Genomic DNA, 9239 nt, shown 5'->3' with positions numbered 1-9239 from the left:
TAATTCATGGCCACTTGCTCAGCTGGGCCAGGGGCACTTTAATTAGGTCAGGTGGAAATGTCAGACAGATCTCAACTCCATAAAAGTAGGAATTTGCCATCGCCCGATCTCGCTGCTTTCTCTTCCTTAACTCCGTCTAATCCAGAAGTTCTGTGTTTCCATGAATCCACCACAGACTACTCAGTAAATATACCACTTTATGGTTAAAGGAATTCCTGTCTCAGTCTCATCCATTCCTCTGTCACCTGACCTGTGACCATCTGTTCACCGTCACTGTCAGTCATCCTACCTGTCCAGCTACCCACACAGATTCCACTAATCTTTCAGTCATGGTGCAGTCGGTACACAACACTATGCTCATCATGCCTTAGCAGGATCAGATGGTGACAGGTGTCCCAGCAGGGTCAGAGGGAAGACCAGTCTACGGAGCTCAGGTGAATTTTGCGTTATATTAGCAATATCAGTGAATGATACAAAGTTCAATCTTGAGTTGATGGGTAGACCTACAGTAGCTTCAGGACAGCAGCTTAAGCTTAAAGTTACAGTCTGGGATCTGGGAATAATGGTCATTTCAATGGTTGAACCATTGATTGTATTCTTGGATAACATAATGTATATCTGTACACCAAGGTATTACTTTGTCATGCCTCATCTTAAAAGGATCAGATGGTGACAGGGGTGTCAGAAGGGTCAGGCAGCCAGGGAAGACCAGTCTGTGACAGAGCTGAGGGGAATTTTTGCAGATACAATACTTTATTATCTCTGTGCAGCAAACAATGGTGTAACGGCTGTTCTCCTCCTCTTCGTCCGAAGAGGAGGAGTAGGGATTGGACCAAAGCGCAGCGTTGTTATATGACATGATGAATATTTATTAAGGTAAAAATGAATACGGAAAACACTCGGAAAATACAAAACAACAAAACGAACGTAGACAGACCTGAACTAGAGAACTTACATATACACGAAGAACGCATGAACAGGTACAGACTACACAAACGAACGAACAAACGAAACAGTCCCGTGTGGTGCACAGACACAAACACGGAAGACAACCACCCACAACAAACAATGTGAAACAACCTACCTATATATGGTTCTCAATCAGAGGAAAACGAAAACACCTGCCTCTGATTGAGAGCCATACAAGGTCAATTAAACCTAACACTTAACATAGAACAAACAACACAGACTGCCCACCCAGCTCACGTCCTGACCCACTAAACACAACTATACAAAAGGAAAACAAGGTCAGGAACGTGACATTACCCCCCCCCCCCCCCCCCCCCCCCCAAGATGCGGACTCCGGCCGCAAAACTCAACCTCAAGGGGAGGGTTTGGGTGGGCATCTGTCCACGGTGGCGGCTCCGGCTCCGGACGCTGTCCCCACACCACCATAGTCACTCCCCGCTTCCGTATCCCCCTCCCAATGACCACCCTCCAAATAAACCCACCTAAATTAAGGGGCATCACCGGGATAAGGGGCATCACCGGGATAAGGGGCAGCTCCGGACTGAGGGACGGCAGCTCCGGACTGAGGGACGGCAGCTCCGGACTGAGGGACGGCAGCTCCGGACTGAGGGACGGCAGCTCCGGACTGAGGGACGGCAGCTCCGGACTGAGGGACGGCAGCTCCGGACTGAGGGACGGCAGCTCCGGACTGAGGGACGGCAGCTCCGGACTGAGGGACGGCTCTGGCTGGTCATGGCTGGCTGACGGCTCTGGCTGGTCATGGCTGGCTGACGGCTCTGGCTGGTCATGGCTGGCTGACGGCTCTGGCTGGTCATGGCTGGCTGACGGCTCTGGCTGGTCATGTCTGGCGGAAGGCTCTGGCGGCTCCTGTCTGGCGGAAGGCTCTGGCGGCTCCTGTCTGGCGGAAGGCTCTGGCGGCTCCTGTCTGGCGGAAGGCTCTGGCGGCTCCTGTCTGGCGGAAGGCTCTGGCTGCTCCTGTCTGGCGGAAGGCTCTAGCGGCTCCTGTCTGGCGGAAGGCTCTAGCGGCTCCTGTCTGGCGGACGGCTCTGAAGGCTCATGGCAGACGGGCGGCTTTGCAGGCTCAGTACAGACGGGCGGCTTTGAAGGCTCAGTACAGACGGGCAGTTCATGCGGCGCTTGGCAGACGGACAGTTCAGACGGCGTTGGGCAGACGGGCAGTTCAGGCGCCGTTGGGCAGACGGGCAGTTCAGGCGCCGTTGGGCAGACGGGCAGTTCAGGCGGCTCGGGACAGACGGGCACACCTGTAGGGAGGAGACGGAGAGACAGCCTGGTGCGTGGGGCTGCCACAGGACCCACCAGGCTGGAGAGACCTACAGGAGGCTTGATGTTAAGAGGCACCTGAAGGACCGGGCTGTGAGGGAGCACTGGAGCTCTGGTGCGCAGCCTTGGCACCACTCCCCCAGGCTGGAATACTACTCCAGCCCGTACCCTCCAGAGTGCAGGCACAGGTTGAACCGGGCTGTGGATGAGCACTGGAGATCTAGTGCCTACTACGCGCACCTCTCCCTTAGGCTCCACTCCCACATTTGCCCGGTACGAGCGAAGCGTAGGCATAGGACGCACTGCACCCTCCCAGCGCCCCGGAGACACAGCACGCAGAGCCGGCGCAGGATACCCTGGACCGAAACTGCGTACCGGAGACCAGACGCGCTGAGCAGGCACAATACGCCCCGGCTGGATGCCCACACTCACACGACACTTTCGGGGGGTTGCCCTATAGCGCACCGGGCTATGGGCACGCACTGGCGACACCGTGCGCTTAACCGCATAACACGGTGCCTGACCAGTGACGCGTTGCTTATAATAAGCACGAGGAGTGCGCTCAGGTCTGCTACCTGGCTTAGCCACACTCCTCTCTAGCCCCCCCCCCAAAAAAAAATTATGGGGCTGCCTCTCGTACCTGTCGCGCTGCCTTGCTGCCTCCTCATATCGCCGCCGCTCAGCTTTCGCTTCCTCCAGCTCAGCTTTGGGGCGGCGATACTCCCCAGCCTGTGCCCAGGGTCCTTCCCCGTTCAATATTTCCTCCCAAGTCCACGAGTCCTGTTTTTTTGGCCGCTGCTGCTGGTTCCTCTCACGCTGCTTGATCCTTGTTTGGTGGGTGGTTCTGTAATGGCTGTTCTCCTCCTCTTCGTCCGAAGACACGAAGAACGCATGAACAGGTACAGACTACACAAACGAACGAACAAACGAAACAGTCCCGTGTGGTGCACAGACACGGAAGACAACCACCCACAACAAACAATGTGAAACAACCTACCTATATATGGTTCTCAATCAGAGGAAAACGAAAACACCTGCCTCTGATTGAGAGCCATACAAGGTCAATTAAACCTAACACTTAACATAGAACAAACAACACAGACTGCCCACCCAGCTCACGTCCTGACCCACTAAACACAACTATACAAAAGGAAAACAAGGTCAGGAACGTGACAAATGGACAAGCCAGATGCTTCAAATATTGAAAACATTTTAAGGCAGTCTGACAGACTTCTATAGTTGATTTCCAAACTGTATCAATGGTATTGTGTCATCGGCTTTTGCCGATGACACAATACAAAAATTGTACAAATACAAAACAAAAATGTGAAGAAGACCTCGTAGAAGCTATTTTATGATGATGATGAGTGGATACAGATGTGTTTGAATGCCCAGTCATGTTCATATAACCTCAGACATAAATTACTACAGTTTAAGATCATCCAGAGAACGTAGTATACGCCAGTGAAACTGAATTACATGCACTCAGAAATGTAATTCCCCTGCTGGAGGTGTAAAACACCAAAGGGGACATATTTGCATGTGTTATGTTCTTGTGAAGGCTGGCTGAATTCTGTCAAGAGTATGTTCTTTTATCTCAGCATGTCTACAGATTATCTCCTCTCCCTGTTTTTGTTGCTTGGAAATGTTGATACGAGAGACTGTTATCAGAAGAAACTGTGTAACCTAACATTTATAGTGGCTTACAAATGCATTGCCATTCATTGTAAGGTTGTTAATCCTCCCACAATGTCATAATGGATGGCAGAAATGTCAAGTTATGTATCACTAGATTTGATTTATTACACGATTAAAGGTTTACTGTGCAACTTTCATAAGTTCTGGATGCCTTTTATGGAATACAGTATGACAAAAGGAGTCTGTATTTAAAACATTCCCACGTCAGGGGAGATACATGAATAGGCAGCGGCGCAGCCATGGGTCTGGGAGGGCATAGGCCCACCAATTTGGGAGCCAGGCCCACCCACTGGGGATCCAGGCCCAGCCAATCAGAATACGTTTTTCCCCACAAAAGGGCTTTATTACAGACAGAAATACTCCTCAGCACCCCACCCTATGCTGTTTAATCAGCTTCTTGATATGCCACACCTGTCAGGTGGATGGATTATCTTGACAAAGGATAAAATGCTCACTAACAGTGCACAACATTTGAGAGAAATAAGCTTTTTGTGCATGTGGAACATTTCTGGGATCTTTTATTTCAGCTCATCAAACATAGGACCAACACTTTACATGTTGCATTTATATATTTTTTCGGTGTTTGTGGAGGATTTGCTGTTTCTGTGTGTTAATGTATATTTGAGGTTTATGTATATTTTTTGGTTATTTTTTTAAAACTTTTGTTTCCAAACCTTTCCCTTGGGAAGGTGGGAAGGAAATTGTGTTTGGAGAGAGTTGAGTTATGTACTAGACTGGTGGGGGTCGGGTGTGCGGTCTGGCTGAAATTTGATATAGAGGATGTCTTAATAAAGACAATGAAAAGTCTTAGTATTTTTTTTACGAGTTGTTCATTTGTTAGGCTATTAGTTCGAGGTGCAACACAATATTGATTATTAATTATTTTTGGATCTAGTTTAGTCTTATCAGTCACTTAAACATATTGAATAATGAATTTCATGAAATCAATCTTGAATTTCTTACCTAGCTTGATGACTGTGGGTATGCGGGAAATGTAGAAATGCGGGAAATGAACTTTAGATTGCCAAAAAAAAGTCCTCCCCCAGACCCCTCGCCAGATTATGTACACCCCACTTTCTTAAACCCCGATTGTCCACTTGTTTTGGTCTAAAACGGGATGTACCAATCCAGGATTGCCCCTTTCAGGCTCCCAAACGCAACCAATACATGAGAATCAGCCAACGGGTTGAATGAGCACATCATGGCACACTGTCAACATCCAAATATTACAGCTTGAATCCCCACTGGGGTGGGGATCCTTATGGCATGAGACCAATTAGGAGACACTTTATGAGGAACTGGGATTGCAATGGCATGTATACCAACAGAACTGGAATGGCAGAAGCATGCATACCAACAGAACTGGGATGGCATGGTGAGTAACTTACAAACAGAAACAGCTCATATGGTTTTAAAATTATTGAAATGACTGGTGTGGGATTTTAGACCAGTGCTTTTGGTTGAGAACATTTTTGAATACCATTTTCATATCATTAAATTGTGTGTGTGTGTGGTCATGTTTTTGAATCCACACCTAAGTACTCTGTGTGTGTCATGCTCAAAAGGACAGCGATGCTGCAGTACACAGGCTAAATTCAGCCCAGCCTCTCCTTGACTCACTAAGTGAGGGGAGTGGAGGATGTTGTGCTCTGCATAAACGCTTGCAGCTAAACAGACTTTATAGAGACCCATAAAAAAATACCATTAAAATTCACAACCCAGGGAGCGTCGCCTGACCCCTTGAGAATGATAAATTAGCCGTGTTGCTTGTGCAAAACGACCATTTTACACCGCTATCTTCTTTCTATTCTTCCCAGTCTCACTGCACACGGAAAAGGCCCCTATACACACTATACTCCAGCATTTTGGGTTTGAGGCGACAGCACAGAATGTCACCTTTAATGTCACGTTTCACTGTTTAGAAATTAAAGTACTTTATGTGTCTAGTCCCCCCATTTGAGTTTTTATTTTATTTAGATGATCTAAAACACAAACCAAAACAAACTGCAAATGCATCCAACAAGTTTTTAGAGTCAGAAGCTTGATGTGGTCATTGTGTGCTAGGAATATGTGACCAAATATATTACTTTTGTCTACTTTAATACACTATAAGTGAATTTGTTTTGTCCAACAGGAATTGAATTGTGAATTGAATGGTGAACAATGTATTGTGCCATTTTGGAGTCACTTTTATTGTAGATAAGAATAGAAGATGTTTCTGAACATTATGGAAAATCATGAATGAATCGTGAGAAAGTTAGAGGAATAAATAAAGGCCCTCCCCTCTTAATGGTGAGAAGTTTGATATCAGACCATTTCTTACCTGAATATGTTACTTTACTTTGATTGCCTTCCAGGTTACCCACTTGGTCATTTTGTAAATATATATTATTTTCTGGAACCATTACATGCACCCATCTCATTGTTATTTAATTATTAGAGATATACAAATGTTTTTTGGCACCGATCATGCGTCATGTCCGCAATAGTCATGTGAGGTGAAATGTGTACATTTCGGGAAGTGAACACTCAGTTTGTTTGACCTGACGAAGATCCGTTTCAGATGGAAACATTGTCAATAACGCGATGAATTGGGAGATTTAACAGTGTGCAGGCCTTCTTCTTCTTTAATGGCGAGAAGTTGGCATTTCTTGGGGGGTATAATCTTAGTTCAGATATGTATGAAAATACCCTAAAATAAAAGGTTACATTGTGTACTGGCGCCTTACATGAAAAAGTTGATCTCAAATCCCAAATGCTAAAGTATGGAGCCAAATGTTCAAATTGTAGCTTCATCCAAATACACTGAGTGTACAAAACATGACAGACTGACCAGGTGAATCCAGGTGAAAGCTATGATCCCTTATTGATGTCACCTGTTAAATCCTCTTCAATCAGTGTAGTTGAAGGGAAGGAGACAAGTTAAAGAAGGATTTTTAAGCCTTGAGATAAGTGAAACATGGATTGTGTATGTGTGCCATTCAGAGGGTGAATGGACAAGACAAAAATGTAACTGCCTTTGAACGGGGTATGGCAGCAGGTGCCAGGCGGTTTGAGTGTGTCAAGAACTGCAGCGCCGCTGGGTTTTTCACGCTCAACAGTTTCCCGTGTGTATCACGAATGGGTCAACACCCAAAGGACATCCAGCCAACTTGACACAACTGTGGGAAGCATTGGAGTCACTTTCGACACCATGAAGTCCATGCCCCGGCCAATTGAGGCTGTTCTGAAGAGAAAGGGGGTTCAACTCAATATTATGAAGGTGTTCTTAATGTTTTGTACACTCAGTGTAAATACAGAGCGGATGTAGCTATAATCAGGCTGGTTGTATGTTTTGAAGCAAGGTTTTCAACTGAAAGGTTCGCTGCTTTCTTCTCATTTCTTCCCAAGTAAAACAGGCTGGTGGTGGACCACATATAAAGTAGCAAACAATTGTAATAAATGCAACAGGTGGAAAATAGATGAAAATACTCCAAACGTTTTTGAATTCTTATAATCCATCCGATATTGACTGAATCATTGCACATAAAACATTTAATTGGCATGGATAAATAATTAAGCTCAGAGATTTTGGTGGGAATTCAGGTATTACATTTACTTAGAATGCGCTCATACATTTTCTTATTGCATCAGGTATTTTTTTAATGTTTTGTGTTACAAGAAAGAAAAAGATATGTGCCTCATTTGCATAAATACAGCAGGTGTATTTGCATAGGCTATATATTTACATGAAGGGGGGAACAGGGCTGCAACCACAAAGACTTCCTCTGTCTACCCTACCTGAACTCACCTGCTCTGTCTACCCTACCTGAACTCACCTGCTCTGTCTAGGCCTACCTGAACTCACCTGCTCTGTCTAGGCCTACCTGAACTCACCTGCTCTGTCTAGGCCTACCTGAACTCACCTGCTCTGTCTAGCCCTACCTGAACTCACCTGCTCTGTCTAGGCCTACCTGAACTCACCTGCTCTGTCTAGCCCTACCTGAACTCACCTGCCCTGTCTACCCTACCTGAACTCACCTGCTCTGTCTAGGCCTACCTGAACTCACCTGCTCTGTCTAGGCCTACCTGAACTCACCTGCTCTGTCTAGACTGCCTAAATAATTACTGTTATTTTCATGTTCTCTTGCATAATTCAACAAGTGTGTCAATAGCAGGATACTGTTGGATTAAAAAATCAACACGCTTGGCTCTAGATTACACCTATCCAAACATACTTCACATTGTTTGCGAGATCAAACATGATCACTATAATCCGAGTGTTCATTTTCGAAAATTGCTTTCATTTCAGCGCTTCTAATTTGTAAACATTTCAACTGTAGCAAATTCAAATTCAACCAAATGAATTCAAATGAACAACCACCAAAATAAAGTTATTTCTTCTCTTTCTTGCAATGTAAGTGTAGAGACGGTTAATTAAATGCCCGACGAAGCTTTAGTGTTCTTATCGAGTCAACAGAAAGACAATTCCATTGCGCCCATTTCAGCTATTACCAGAGTGTGTTTGACAGGTCATTACAAATGTTTCCGCGGTCGTAATGTTAACGGGACAAAAACAGGCACACGAGTATGAAGAGTTGCAGGAATGAAATCAAAACAATCAATCCAGCGAGATTGAAGGGACGTGGATGTTGCACCCCTCATAGGAAAAGGAGGTACCTCAGAGAAAAGTGAAACAAAATACTTTGTTCTCTAACTTTGATTGCTACCATATCTTCTCTTCAAGACTACATAGAATAGGGATCATCCACTAGATTCAGCAGAGGGCTGACTTGTTCTTGAGTGATGGTCAGGGGGCGGGAACATAATTACAAATAATTTGTAGACTGCAAACTGACTGCAAGAAGTCTAAATAGATAGTATTTGACTGAAACATAATAAATTCAAATCTTGCTTATATTTGTATATGATCACATACATCTCTCTGTAACGCTCATTAAACTTTTGGGGCCAAATAAAATAACCCGCAGGCCAAATTCAGCCCGTGGGGAACCTGATCATAGAACTTTCATTGTGTCATGCATCTGATGTGGATTCAGAGATTCATCCATGGAATCAGATCAAATCAAGGGGACATTTTATTTGTGTTGGTTAAAAAAAAAATAAGACAAAATAGTGAAAGAAAGGACATGGATACAGCTGGGAGTAATTAAAGTTAAGTGTAATTAGATGAAAATCGTAGTGCTCTCTTCACACACCAATCAAGCACACACAAATGGACACAGTGAACATGTGCGCGCACACCCACACCTGCGCTCATAGACATGCACACACACATACACGCAAGCACA

The sequence above is a fragment of the Salvelinus namaycush genome, chromosome 14, assembly GCF_016432855.1.
Source record: "Salvelinus namaycush isolate Seneca chromosome 14, SaNama_1.0, whole genome shotgun sequence".
Lineage (NCBI taxonomy): Eukaryota > Metazoa > Chordata > Actinopteri > Salmoniformes > Salmonidae > Salvelinus > Salvelinus namaycush.
The sequence above is the reverse complement of the archived record's forward strand: the minus strand, read 5'-3'. Positions refer to the sequence as shown.